At 40.3% G+C, this 14886-nt stretch overlaps 1 protein-coding gene across 8 annotated transcripts in view; it reads left to right on the forward strand.

The window, feature by feature from the left end:
• ntrk3b (neurotrophic tyrosine kinase, receptor, type 3b) overlaps positions 1-14886 on the forward strand; it is a 241698-nt gene that overhangs the window by 62827 nt on the left and 163985 nt on the right. The window lies entirely within an intron of this gene.

Consider the following 14886-nt stretch of genomic DNA (forward strand, 5'->3'; position numbering starts at 1 on the left):
TAATGCTTGACAGCTTGTAGCGTATGGCTACAGATGAGTTAGTGTTTAGCAGAAGATGATGCAGTTGATAGAGACTGGCTTTGGGAAAATTGTGGTGCTACCATTACTGTCGCAAAAGCTGCACGTCTTAAATGAGACATCCATTATTTGCCTTGGATAATTGGATTCCTATCAGCCCCGGTTCTTTGTGCTCCGGTAGAGCAACATGCCAAAGACGCAGTTCCATTTAGTCTGCACTCACCAGATGGACAATTTGTCCAGGAGGCCGAGCATCAGAGAGCCGTGCGAAGAGCAAAGTAATTTCTTTAACAAAGGCTGATGTGTCAACGTATGACAGCCTGTTATTCCCCAATTTTCCAGGAGTAAACACGGTGAGGAACTCAGTCACAGTCTTTTACCTGAGCACATTGCCATTTGCAATTTCCAGTTGTCAGCTGAGAGGCAGTTTGGGCTCCCTTTTCTTCTGCAGATGACTGCTGTTAGACTTGAATCTGTGCACTTTGCACTGCCTGTGTGCGTGTGCGTGTGTGTGGGATGGAGAGATAGCAAGCGGCAGTTCATAATGTGGATGTGAAAGTAAATTCAGTATTTGACATTTGAGAGAACTTAACACAGAAAAGTCTAGTCTGATTATCAAATTAATTGTCTTACCAGCTGACTTTTTGGTTTTCGGAGTATGTGAGTACGTCTCTTTGGTGTGCATGTGTGTAGATTCCTTTAAAGTAAAGTTGGTATTTCTTGTCTCTTTATCTAGTTAGGTGAATGGTAGAGCTAATCGAGCTCATCAACATTTAATGAAGGTTATTTAAATCCCCCCTTTCTCTTTAATTGTCTCTCCAGAAGATGGATTTACTAACACAAGACTGAAAACAAATAAATGATTGTAACCTTCTCACCTTTTCCTCCCTCTTACTAAATCTAGTTGCTGTGCAGTGATAGGGACTTGAAAAGATCCAAAATGTGTAAAGATATAAGAAAAGACTAGGTGAGTGGCTGTTGATGCCTTTGTGTGTAGTGTGTGAAGTTAGTGATCATTATAACGCAAACAACTACAGCAAAACCCAAAATACAATCTTTCCAGAAAAGTGTTAATTTATGCTCCGTTTCCCCCCTTTGAAGCTCTCGTACGATATTAAATTCTCTTTAGATTCAGGCTAAAAATGTGATAAATGCTGTTCTCCAAATAGAAAAGATAAATCAAGTGAGTTCACATCTTCACTTCTCCCACACGGAGGCGTTTGCATTGTAACCAGTGAGAACCGCACCCCAGACAGGCCACGACGGGCTCCTTCTGCGGTCTCATTAATGCAGACGGACCGTTGCTAGGTGACACCGAGGATGATGATGTCAAAGAAGATTAATTATTATGCCTAAGCTTAGCCTCAGAAGGCCGACCTCATTGATGTCTGTGTCAGACAGGTCTGCTCAAAGCCCCGGCCACCAAATGCTCAACTGGTTGCTCCTTTTGTGACGAGAATTGAAGGCGTTCTCTTCATCACGTTAAGATCCGGTAAACCTCATGAATGTAATCAATCTCTATATACGCTCTGTGTTTTAATACATGTATCGTACGTTACACACGTGTACATTTGTATGTACAGTACGTGTTACTTGACAATTGTACAGCACTTTTCCAATCATAGGTTAGCAACTGTAACTAGGCACGGCAAGCCTGTCGTGTTGAATCGGTGTGCACGGGTCTGTAATCGTATTTGATGATATAAATCAGCTTTCCAGAACATCAAAGCAAATATCAGCTGGTTTACTGATCGTTTGTGACAACCTCAAATAATGTTAATAATTTAATACCGTGCATCATTGTACAGATAAGTTGCATCACTGCTCTTGCATATTTTAACCATAGTAAGTAAAGTCAATTTTATTTTTCAAAGCATCATGCACCAAAAGATATCCAGCCCACATGGGTTTACCAGACACTACAGACATAACATAACAGGAGCAATAATACAAATATATAATGAGAGCGAAACATAAAGCTAATACTATATCTGCAGTGAATGTAATAATAATAATAAAATGATGATGGTGTTTATTTATAGAGCACTTTTTAAAATCTTTAAATTACAAAATGCTTCAGAAAGACAACAAAATTAAAGCAAGACAAGTCATAAGTCATCATGTTCAAAAGAAAACTTTAGAGTATTAAAAACCAATATTGGGTAGAAAAAGGTAAGGATATGAAAACCTTTAGTTGCTCTTCATTCTTGTATAGTTTGGTATAGTTTCTACTCTTATACTAGTTTGCATATTCTTATTTTATTTTATTTATTCTTATTTTTATTTTAACTTCTCTATTTATTTGTGCTTATTTTGTCTTTGTGCTGCTGTAACATCTGAATTTCCCCTCTGGGGATCAATAAAGACTTATTTTACTGTATCTTATAAAAGTAAGTTATAAAGGTTGAGTGTGTAGGATCTGGCGGCATCTAGCGGTGCGGTGAGGAGATTGCAACCAACTGAAGCCTCTCCCGTGAGCCAAGCGTGTTGGAGAGCTACGGTGGCTGACGCGAAAACGCGAATGTCTCTCTCTAGACATTTAGGAGCAGCATCAGTGCGTAGAGTGTGTGTGGACGTGGGAAGTGAATGGTGAAGCAAGAGAGAGAGAGCGGCGGCGAAGGGAGCGAATAATGTTATCGACTCCGGCCCAAGCAGGAAAAGTTAACAGAGTTTGATTTGTCCGTTCTGGGCTACTGTAGAAACATGACGGACTCCGTGGAGAAGACCTGCTCCCTATGTAGATATAAACAGGTCATTCTAAGGTAACGAAAACACAACCATTCTTATTTTCAGGTGATTATACACTAAAGAAAACATACTTATTAATATGATATTCCATTTCTGCCAATAGATTCCCCTAATTGTTACACACTGGGCCTTTAAGAAGGGACTTAAAGGAGATCACCGATTCAGCCAACCTGATTTGCTGATAATGTCAGGTTATATGAACTCCTAAATATGCACGTGTGTTCCCAACTTTATAGTTTACAGGTTGTCAAAACCATTCAGGGCCGTGACTTTTTACTTGTATGTACCATGCCAAGACTGGAAGTTAAGAGAACAAACACAAAAAAAGGTAAATTAGGTAACACCCCAATAATTCATCCAACACCAAGTAAAGCTTTTACATTCACTATTCAGACACAAATGTAAAACACACCGCCGTGCTGACAGTAAGCCTAACAAGCAAACAAAGGTACAGTACAGCTTACAAGCTCTAAAGTACCAGCCTGGCTATTCAGAGTAAAACATCTGCCTGGTTCATTAGAAATGACCTTGGCTATATTTAATATAATTTTTTGTGGCATTGTTTATTTTCCTAACGGCTGTTGTCAAAGCATCAGTGCTGTAATGATGACGTGACCTCAATGGCTTTTTACTATGTCCTGGGAGAGTACTTTATTGTGCTCAGCAGGATGTTAGTACATAAAGGAGGTGCAGCGATTGAATCCATGCAGCAGCCGATATGTTCAATAACCTGCTGATGTGTCCTTGAGCAGGACACGGAGCCTCTTTTATTTTTCAAGACAACTCAGACGAGATTATCAGCTGACTGACATAAATGTAAATATACATTGTGCGAGGCAATACAAACCTCCAGACTCTGATTAACTCTCCAGCATTAAATCTGTGTAACATACACTCAGGACACAAATATTTGAGCAGCACTCAGAATTAATGTGCTTGCAAGATGCAAACAAGAAATCAACAAATATATATTTACTCCTAGCTGATGCTTTTCTGGTGAGTGATTTTAGCATTAGTGTTACAAGCTGAGATGCCAAGACCGCAGTTACTGCACAACCCATGTTGGCATTTTACATTTCTGCAAATAAAGGGATACGTTGAATGTTATTATAATACTTTGTTAAATGGTTAATAAATACAATGTAAAGCATCCTTAAACATTATTTAAATAGATAGTTAATACTTTGTCAATAGTTAATAATTGGTTTTTGGTCCAGTCTATCTAGGGAATGTTTATAAATGTTTTACAAACAATTCCTTAAATGATTTGTGATAATGAATAGTTTACTAATGTAAATAAAATGTAATTTTCTCAATCATCCCTTATCAGCTATGATACAACATACAATTTATAAACTATTTATTTCACACAAACTAATTATAAAATAACAAATTATAGCATTACTAATAATTAGTAAACATTGTCATTTCATTTGTTAACAGTAAAATAAGTCTGATTAACTTTCGATTTACCATTTATAAATGATGGTTATTACAAAGTGTTACGAATAATTGTTTCGATTTAAGCAACACAACTGGGTTAAGTTTAGAAAAAAGATCATGGTTTGTGTTAAAGGAACAGTGTGTAACATTTAGGGGGATCTATTGGCAGAAATGGAATATATAATATTAATAAGTATGTTTTATTCTGTGTATATTCACCTGCAAATATGAATCGTTTGTTGCCTTAGAATGAACCGTTCATATCTACATACAAAGTGGGTTCTCGTCACATAGCCAGCCGCCATATTTCTACAGTAGCCCAGAACAAACAAACCCAACACTGGCTCTAGAGAGGGACATTCATGTTTTGCGTCATCCACCGTAGTTCTCCTACTCGCCTGGCATACGGAAGACGTTTCAGTTGGTTGCAAACTGCAACCTCACCGCTAGATGCCGCCAGATCCTACACACTGCACCTTTAAAATCATTACGTAATAATGCAACGTATCTAACATAAATACATAACAGCCGCCTTTAGTGGAATTTCTTACATAGCAATTGTAAACTTAATGTTTACTTTTGGTTTCACATGGGACATGAGCTGCAGTCTTCTGGGTGAAAGTCTTGTGTTTCTTTGACCATGGTATGAGTGAGATATAATACCCTCCAAGTCTGTACATTTTTTATACGTCTGATGGTGTTATTCCTTATGTAAAGTACAAGACATATAATAAAATGGCATAAATAAGTAAAACCTATTGAAATGTTAATGCAGATTTAATATTCAAGTCGTATATAGTCATATAACTATTCTCTAAAGGCTGGTCTTTTTTCCGAGAGTGCCGTCTCAGAGTTGAGAAATATCGGCTGTTGCAGCTTCTTCAAACATTAGAAACTCGTCTAATGTTGTCACGATGGGGTGAGGAAAAATGTGTTTGCTAACATAACCCACGAGTGCAAATGAGTCAATTTATTAATATTAAAGTGTAAACTTTTTTCTAGTCGAGCAACTTTGAAATATTTCTGTGGGTTATCTGTCTTAAAATAGACAACTCATCAAGTAAACATATTACCGCGTTCGTCTCAGTGGCGCCACTGACTCAGCAGCAAATCCCATCTCACCAATTGTTGTGGCTGGAGAAACTGATGAAACAGCCTCGAACCTCTTAAGTACCATAAGGGGACATTAAAGGAACAATCATAAACATAATATTCTGCACATGTCTTTGCAGAAAATGACCATACTCAGTGCCAGTAAGTCCACAGTTACATCAACGGCTGCAGAGATGTCAAGCTGTCTTGTGTGTACTCCATATTTCATTTCATGCGTGTCCAACCTCTGCTCCCTGGACTACCCCGAATGTGTGCCACCAAACTTTACTCAGTTTTATTTTCGCATTCGTGGAAGAAGCACACAGCTACCAGACGACAAGGAAAAATGGCTCCCTCGGTAGTTTCACATCTTAATTTCACACCACAAAACTAAATAAAATAGGACTGTTTTCCAGTAATAGCTCTTTGTTATCTTCAGGCTTCAGCATCACGGGAACAGGGTGGTTATACTGTAGAGGTTACACTGGAGGAGGAGACAAGTTTCTACTTTCTGCTATTACATATAACTAAAAAGTCCATTTTACTGATTGTTGATAATGGATTTTTTGTATTTATACTTCAGTTTATGGAGCCGTGTGCTGTATTTTGAAGAAAATTGTAAGTAGACAGAAGGTAATGCCTGTAATGCAAGGAACGATCTTATTAAGACTACAATATTACAGGCACTGCAGTGTTACTGTAGTGAGAATTGGACTGGATTCACTTCTCTACGGCCTTATTGTGTCACTGTTCATGTGGCCTGGGTCAGGTGAAGGGTTTAGACAAGCATAATTGTCTAATTTTAGTCTAACTGAGTGGGTGTAAAATCTCCTTAATGTGGCTGTTAATCATTTTTGATTAAAAGTAGTAGTTGTGTTTTCCCACCCTATATTTAGTTTCTCCATTTAGTTCTATTCAAAAAGCTTTACCGAGGACATGACAGGAAAGAAGCCAACGCTACTAAATCACAATGTTGCTCATTGGGGTGATTTAAATAGACATGAACAGATGGCTTTTAGTCACTTAACAAATACATAAATATTACCGTTGATAATATCCCATTCAGTTAAGTGATCGGCTCGCTGAACACAAATGAGTGAACTGCTTTATTCCAAGCATTATGTAAAAAGGTAAAACCAAAATTTTAAATCAGTCACTAACGGAGAAGAGTGTCTGTTTCCCCAAATGTTCTCTAATGAAGTTGGAACATACTTGCCAACCTTGTGACCTCAAAAATAGAGAGGATTTCAAAAGCAAAAGTGGAGGGTATGGAGGTCTTCCCCAGAAAAGGTTTCAGAGATCTTGTTTCCTGCTTTCTGGTGACTTTTGAAGAATGAAAATAACAAAATAATAAGAACACTGCAACAGCATTTTTTTTGTTAAATAGGCCCACTTTTAATTTTACTTTCAATTCTCAGGAAAGAAAACTGAATAATTTGCCCCTCTGGCGTGAACTTGTATGAATCTCTGGTATATAAACTAGGCTAATATTCATCAGTTTTCATTCATTCATAAATTTTTTGCCCCTGCTTGAGTATTTATTTTTCTTAGTACTCCCATTTCCCTCTTCATCTCTTACTCACTGAAGGCCCTTTCACACACAAAGCGACGTCGGCATCACTGCGCTCTGAAAACCGTTATTTCTGATGGCTTACGCCACGCCATGCCACGCCACGCCAACTTTGCTGTGATGCTGTGATGTGTGGCTGGCGGGAAAGACATTTGGTATAGCTCTATCGCCGTCCGGGTGGAAACAGTAAGGCTTATGGCTTATACACACTGTACTGTCAGTGCCAGAAACAGGTTGAGATAACGAAAAGGAAAAAAAGGTGTAAAAAAATTGCCAGAAATCGGGAGAAATGCGGGAGAATTGGGACCCCGGGAGGAAACCGGGAGAGAGCAATGAAAAACTGGAGTCTCCCGGGAAAACCGGGAGGGTTGGCAAATATGTGTTTGAGTGTTTCTGCAGATGTTTAGTTGCCTGAAATAAATTTTCGTTGTGTCAGAAATGGAGTCTCTCTGTAGCATCTGATTGGTTATAGAAGCTTTACGCCTACCTGCTGAATGTGATGGTGGAGATATAAAGGACAAGAGCCCTTGTGAAATGTCTTTAGATAATAGTAATTGTATGGCAGCTTAATCTCTTTCCGAATGTTCTTTGAGATACACACACACACACACACACACACACACTGACACACACACTTGGTGCCACTGAGGGTTTTGTGCTGCTCCTCCAGCATTGCCAACGAACGATCACAGTGAAGGACATCATCTTGTGTATTGCTGCTATGGAGATTTATTTTACAGGCATTAATTGTGTTATCTCAGCACGGCGATGGAACTGTATTGGATTAGCTTCATTATCATTAAATCATAATTGTTTATTGCTCATTGTGGCCCGCTCCGGGTCCGTCTCTCCCACGCCCGCTCAGTTACAAGCGTCTGAGAATTGACGATATGACCTTGCTTTGCTCGGTCAGGCAGACAGAGGAGGCGTGTCATTGAAAAATGGTCGCGCGATGCAGGATTTTGCACCAGCAGTTTAAAATGCAGCGCTGTCATCGAGGCTTCGGTTGAGGACACTGATTACTAGATGACCCCCATTTTCCATCACCTGTTCCTGGAAAAATTCTTTTTGAAGATATGAAACACAGTTCGAGTAGTGCTGTTGGGGAAAGTCTACCTGAGATACTGTTAGTCCACGATAAGTTCTCATCCTCGAAGCCTTTTCTCCCGTAAAAATTAAATATTAAATACTTTTAAGTATTTCAGGCTATAAGTCACATAGGCCTGCTCACACACGCTCCTGTCAGACGATAGATTTTATGATTTTATTTTGCAATTATCATTTTTCAGACTGTCCTTTTTGTCTTTTTGAGCTCCTCTTCATGACATTCTGTGACAGATGATTTTGTCTCTGGTTGGTTCTGCAATAAAGACGTCAAGAGACTTGTTTTCATCAGGAATTGATTTCCTTTAAAGTGGGCTAAATAGATATTTCTAATAGGGATGCACCAATCCGACTTTTTCAGTCCCGATAGCGATACCTGAGCTTTCAGTATTGTCTGATACCAAGTACCGATCCGATACCAGTGTTTTATGTGTATGGCAACATCAGGCTTGACTTAAACATTGTTTTCCTAACTTTGCAAAACAAAGTGTAACAATTAAAGGCATAGATATATTTACTGAATTGTTATTTATTATTAAAATAATAAATACTGCACCAGCAACTTGGTAAACTCGGTAAAAAAATTAAGAGGAATTACAGTTCAAGTGTAAACCTTTTTAATGCAGCAACGAAACTTAAACAGGACTTCAAATACATTCAACATGAGGCAGGGTGACTTTTTATTTGTTTTGCACATATATAAAAAGACAGTTAAATATAATTCACATGAAAGGAATATAAAATATGTATACCTAAAGGACATACAAAAGGTAAAAATATTACCATACAAACATCACCAGTACATTTTTAATATTAGTATTCAAAAATGTCACATATAAAAATAAGTGTAGGAGTAAAGTTCAAACAAAAAAAAAAAGAAGTGAAGCAGGAGCAATTGCCATATTTACAGTATAAACAGCAGTTTCTAAAAGGGATGATTTCTGAGTCTCTTTTTATAGGTAGACAATGAAACAGAGGAATCCATTAAATGTACATTTTCTTTCAATAAGAAAGCTCCACGACATTTGATATAAAACTGACCACGGGATGTTTTATACAAAGAAAGATGAAGTTTCTCAGCCGGTCTGGTTGTGAAATTATGGATTTGTTAACAACAAAATATTATCTAAAATTAATATCTATCTACAAATTTATATCTCGCTTTAAAGACAAATGTACAGGTTTGAAGAATGTTGACGTCAAATACAGTCAACAACTGTAATTAAAAAACAAACTTGTACCTCGGATTAAGACTTGAAGACGATAGCGGACTGCTAGCTAGGTGGAGACTGGTCAGCATCATTTCAACTATCACTACCTGTTCTGCTGCTCACTTTGATCCCTCCACATGTCTGGGTGTGAATATCCAGTGTTGTTGTCCGCTGCTATGACATTCATCTCACACACATTTATCTTGCTCTCAAAGTACCAGGTGGAAATGAAGTCAATCAACAAAGGCGCCACTACAAGGTCTTGGGCTTTCAACTCATTTCTGCCACCGCCGGTTCCAGTTTTTTGTTTGATGCTGCTGGCCGGCCGGGCGTCGTGCGCCACGCTTGTCCCCGCCTTTGTCAAATTAAAGGTCAGCGTCTGGATGGTGTGGCAACTCTTCCCTTCATTCCAGTGCAGCCGAGGGAGAGGCCCAATAAATCTGGAGGGAACGTTGTCACCAGGGAGTTGGAAAGGTCACTCCCCACAGGGAGAAGGAAGTGGAGAGACTCTCCCTCATTAAATCTTCCCGCTTACGTCTTTTTTTTTTTATTCCTAAATGTCACTTTCATACACGGGTCAGCTGGCCGGCTAGCCTGAGACCACCTATAATTAGAAGTCTGATTATTCTCTGTTTACCTTGTCGAGGCTTTTAAACTCTCTCCTCTCTCTTCGCCATTCCTTTAAAATAGACTTCCTTTTCTCCGTCCTCCTCCATATCTTATTGAAAGAGTTACTCCTTCAGGTCTTCAGGTAGCCTGTTCACTTCAGGCGATGGCTGACTGGGAGATGAAACGGTTATCCAGATGACACCTGCAGTCTCTGTAGTGTTCCACCTGGCGCTTATACCGGCACATAAAAATAGAGCGGTGATCTCAAAGGTGTAAATGAACGCTAAACCTTGACGCAGTCTGTGTCAAGCATCTTTCACATTCGAGGCAGTGAGCTGACGCTCGATCCCAGAGAAAGCAGGGGGGGTCCAGTGTAATGCCGGAGGTCATCTTTAGACAAACATAGCGCTGTGTTGACTTCTTGACCGTTGAAGGGACTGAAATAGAGACCTTTTTTACAAGCTGAATCCTGAAGCCATGATGCTACCCTGAGTAGTGTAGACAGGTCAGTTGTTAAGTGTCTATTAAATGTTTCTTTTTACTTGTTCTCAATGGCAAGAAATCAATCTGAAAAAAAATGCTGATAACACCAAAGCCCTTCACTGCTGTATGAAACAAGTTGAGGTGGCAATAGCCCAGTAGTTAGAAAAAGTGGACTGTAACCGTTCTGGAGAGTTGCCATTTGAAATTTGTGAGGAATTAATGAGACATATTTTCCTGTAACCTACGCAAGTGCTTCATTAGAGCTGCTCCGTTGTACTGAGGAGCTCTTAGGGTGAGTATATGTAACAGTATGAATATGAAGCAGGCTGCTGTTAAGAAACAGCACTCATGCTGAGCTCATCTTTTCTGGAAAAAATAAAAAACTTATCTGGTTAAAAAAACAAAAACATAGTGGCCACTTCAGAGCCTTTACTAACAAGTAATGCACCTGCTATTACTGGAGCTGTTTCATTCTGTCACTGGGTATCTTGGGGAGTTTATTTTCATTTACAATGTATGACTATAGATGTGAGCAAAGCCTTGTTATGTCACTTTATGATAAAACACATGCAGAGCTTTTAAAGCAAAGCCAAACCTAAGTGTAGTTTTAGCAGAAACTAGACCAGAACTACGGCGGCCGACGCGGAAACACCAAAACGTGAGCCAGTGTTTGGTTTGTCCGTTCTGGGCTACTGTAGAAACATGGCAGCTAGCTCGGTGAAGAGGACCGGCTCCTTATGTAGATGTAAATGGTAGAGATGTCACGGTGAGGAAAATTTCCCACCGGTTAATAAACTTGTGACAACACTGGTGTTACCGATAACACCGGACATTTTACAAGAAAATGACGCTCAATATATGTAGAGCACTTACTTTGATCTTAACGTTGGATGGCTGTGTGTCTGGCCTCAAGGGGTCGAGGTTTTGCTGCGGAGCCACAGGTTTCGACCTGGCGATGCGCCCTGCACACTGGCTATGAACGCTCCATCCTCTGCACGGCAATTGCCTCATTAACGTTATGGTTCCCTCATAGCATTGGTTTTAAATTCAAAATATTGGCAAATATAACACGGCACTGATACGCGAAAATTAAATAAATTGTTTTTTTTCATACAAAAAGAGCAAAATGACATTGGAGACAGTAGGCAAGTGTAATGCTGACTACCATGGCAAGCCTAATAAAAGTCTCATTGTAGGGTAACGAAAACACAAACATTCTTATTTTCATTAATATTATTTTTCATTCATTAATATTATATTCCATTTCTGCCAATAGATCCCTCTAAATGCTACACACTGTTCCGTCAACGTCTTTTAAAGAATGTAATTACCATGTCTGTAATCAAAATCTGTCGGTGCGACTCATTAATGCCAACACAGTAAATGTTAGGGAACCAAAAAAAGATGAGGAATGCCATTAAAATACATCTACTTCACCCAAGAGGAAAGTTTGGACTACTGAAATTATAGCAATACAGAATACATTAACATTAGCTTTGTGTGCAAAGCTTTAAAATGGAATTCAGTAATGTAGGCTACCTAACATTTTGCTTCTGTGGAAGTCACCGCATGACTTTTTTTGTCTTCAAGAAATGCATAACGGCTGTTTATTTCTCCCCGTCCTGTCCTTTCTCAATTTAGCATTGCTCTGGAGGAGAACGTCCTCCTACACTCAGGCTGTACCCTTCGGAGACCAACATTGTTCATTCCAGCGAGCCTTCATTTCCATCAAATAATACCTATGCATTATTAAGCTGAGTGCATGCTATACGTACAGGCACTGGATGTACTGTACTTGCATTGCAGAATCCACTCTTGAATCAACAGTAATTCAGCTGAGATCACACTCGGCTCCTGCCCACAGTGCTCTGTGTGGTCGCGTTCCTGTTTTCCGAGTGTGTTAAATTGAACATTAGATTTTGTAGTAGACCGCCTCCGCCATTTTTGAGAAAAAAAAACCTCACCACCCACAATGCACCACGTGAAATCACTCTTGAGTGTGGGAAACGGACCATCGAACGTGTTGTTGCTGTGCCAGCTGCTGTGTTGCTACAGTGGGTGAGCCAAACTGGTGTTTGAAAATGCAGACTGCTTGGCTGTTGCAGTTCTGGAGTAGGGGTAATGGATTTTTTCAATATAGAAAAAAGTGTTTTTTTCATGAAAAAAAAACTGTTACTCAACAACAGAGAAGAGCACATTAGACGCGGCAGTTAAACAGGGCATATGGCGAGGCTTATTTCCCAGACGTGGAGGTTTGGGAGAGCGAACAAGCAGTTCAAATTGAATCAGCTTATTCATAAATTTATCCCGAGTTCAAATTTACATTCCATCCTCATGCTCGGGTGCTTGGATGTGCGTGCGGCTAATCTCACTGTAAACACAAACACGGAGGCATGCCACCCTCTGATAGTGGTGTCATGGAGCATGGTATCTGCCGGCTGTGCGGACTGCAGGGAGAGACGCTCGGCTGCTCACCGGCCGACTATCTGTCTCGTTTTGACCACTGGGACTCTCGCCGGTTGTGAATGGAATGCATCAGTCCATGCTAGGTCTATACTGGTTATCTATAGAATGAGCTCTGTGGCCAGAAGAGATTGTATAGAGCTTAGATAGACTGATGCTCAGGGAGTAGAGTACATCTCCGAACACAACATACAGACAAGTGGCTCTAGTGTTCTGTCAAACAGGAGGGCTTGTCAGACAGGCAAAAGACTGCTTTTTGTGTGCAGGGTTTCTTCCTGTTTTCTTTGATTTTTAACATTGTTACCGTCTGTTTCACAGGCATTCCAGCATTTTGGGTTGTGCTGCCGATAAGTCATGGTTCCCATGGTTATTTAGCTTTTTTTTTAGCTTAAAAAAAAAAAAATTGACTGATAACTAGTCATTTAAAGGGACTGTTTGTAACTTTTTAAGCGTACAAATGTACCGGGTCGGGACACATGCGCGCTCGCAAATGCGCGCTCGCGTGTGGCCGCTGCCTCTCCTCCTCTGCCTGCTTGCCTTCACTCACACAGCGCACGTTCTCGCTCAGCTCGCTCCACCTCTAGACGTGAACGCGCGTTTCCACACTGCAGAAGAGTTCATTTAGCTCTGAGAATATCTAGTGAATGTACAGTGGACGTTTGTGCAGAAATAACTGCTGCAACTCCTCCAGACCAACAGAGATTTCCCGTGTCTTGTGAAGTGACGGGGCTCTGCAGAGAGAGACGTTGTCGTCTCGTTACCGACCGGGTGCCGGTGTCTCCCTGCTCTCTCCGGCTGCGGGTGGAGAGAGCAGGGAGACACCCTGCGGAGCCCCGCTGCCTCAGCCTGTGCTGAGGCAGGAAAAGCCAACACTAGGATCAGATCTAAATCATGTTCATGGAGAGACCTTCGTCTGGTCAGCTAACATTACTGCCAAGCAGCTGAAATATAGAGTGATATTGTGGTTTTAGCTGACGTGTGTCGCCTCACTGTGTTGAGCGATGCTCGTTCATGTCTATGTAGAGCGAGCACAAACGCGAGCCCGACGCTGACTTTCATTGACTTAACGGCCACAGGTGTTGCTGTTAACAAGCATTTCTGATTCTTACAAACAGTCCCTTTAAATATGGAGATTTCCTGTTTTTCTCTGTTTTATAATCATATTAAAGTGAATATCTTTGGGTTTTAGACTGACAAAACAAGACATTTAAAGACATCACCTTGAACTCTGAGAAACTGGGATGGACATTTTTCACAATTTTTGGACATTTTATAGACCAAACGATTAATGCGACAAAATAATTGGCAGATTAATCACAATTGAAAACAATCGTTACAGCCCTACTGGGGTGTCTGTTTAATAAAAGTAGCATTTTCAACCTACTATACTGTGAGACTAAACCATAAAAAAGAATTAAAGCTGTGGGTAGTGATGGCGAGATGAAGCTTCATGAAGCACTCCAGCAAATTGTCAATTTAGAGCGAGCAAGCGCGAGCACGACGCTGACTTTGACAGGTGTCGCTGTTAACAAGCAATTCTGAAAGTTACAAATAGTCCCTTTAATAGAGGAAGGAGTTTTTTTTTACTTAAATCCACCATACAATAAATACAATACTCTCACAGGTCACACAATCTGATCATATCCTGTTTGCCATTATCAAGTTAATGAGTGACTGTTCATTTCATTCAAACATCTTGCAAGAAAAAAAAGATATATCTCGCAGAAGTTGGCTAATGCCTGGTTCACATAAACACGACTTAAGCCCTGATTATCCGTTCCCAGACAGTTTTTGAGGCTCCCCCACAAAAGCCCCAGATCAGAGGCAAATCAGCGTTGGCTCGCCGCTCGCACATTGGCGGGTGAGTGTCGTGTAAATTGCTCAAAGACGCCTCGCAGACACATTCCAAATATCTAGCATGCTAAATATCTGGACCTGTCGGGGACTCTGGCCACGAGCTACAGCCATTGAGAGTGCGAGACACGGATTGAGGGTAAACCTGGGGGAGGATGTTTCGCTTGTCACAGTAGGAACGTACTGTATGTGTTGCATTTGCAACACGTAGCAAAGTTGTTGTTGCACCTAGAGGAAAAAATAGTCAAAAAGAGTGTGGAAACAGGCTGTTTTGTAAACACAAGTGCCAAC

The sequence above is a fragment of the Sebastes fasciatus genome, chromosome 2 (genome assembly GCF_043250625.1).
Source record: "Sebastes fasciatus isolate fSebFas1 chromosome 2, fSebFas1.pri, whole genome shotgun sequence".
Lineage (NCBI taxonomy): Eukaryota > Metazoa > Chordata > Actinopteri > Perciformes > Sebastidae > Sebastes > Sebastes fasciatus.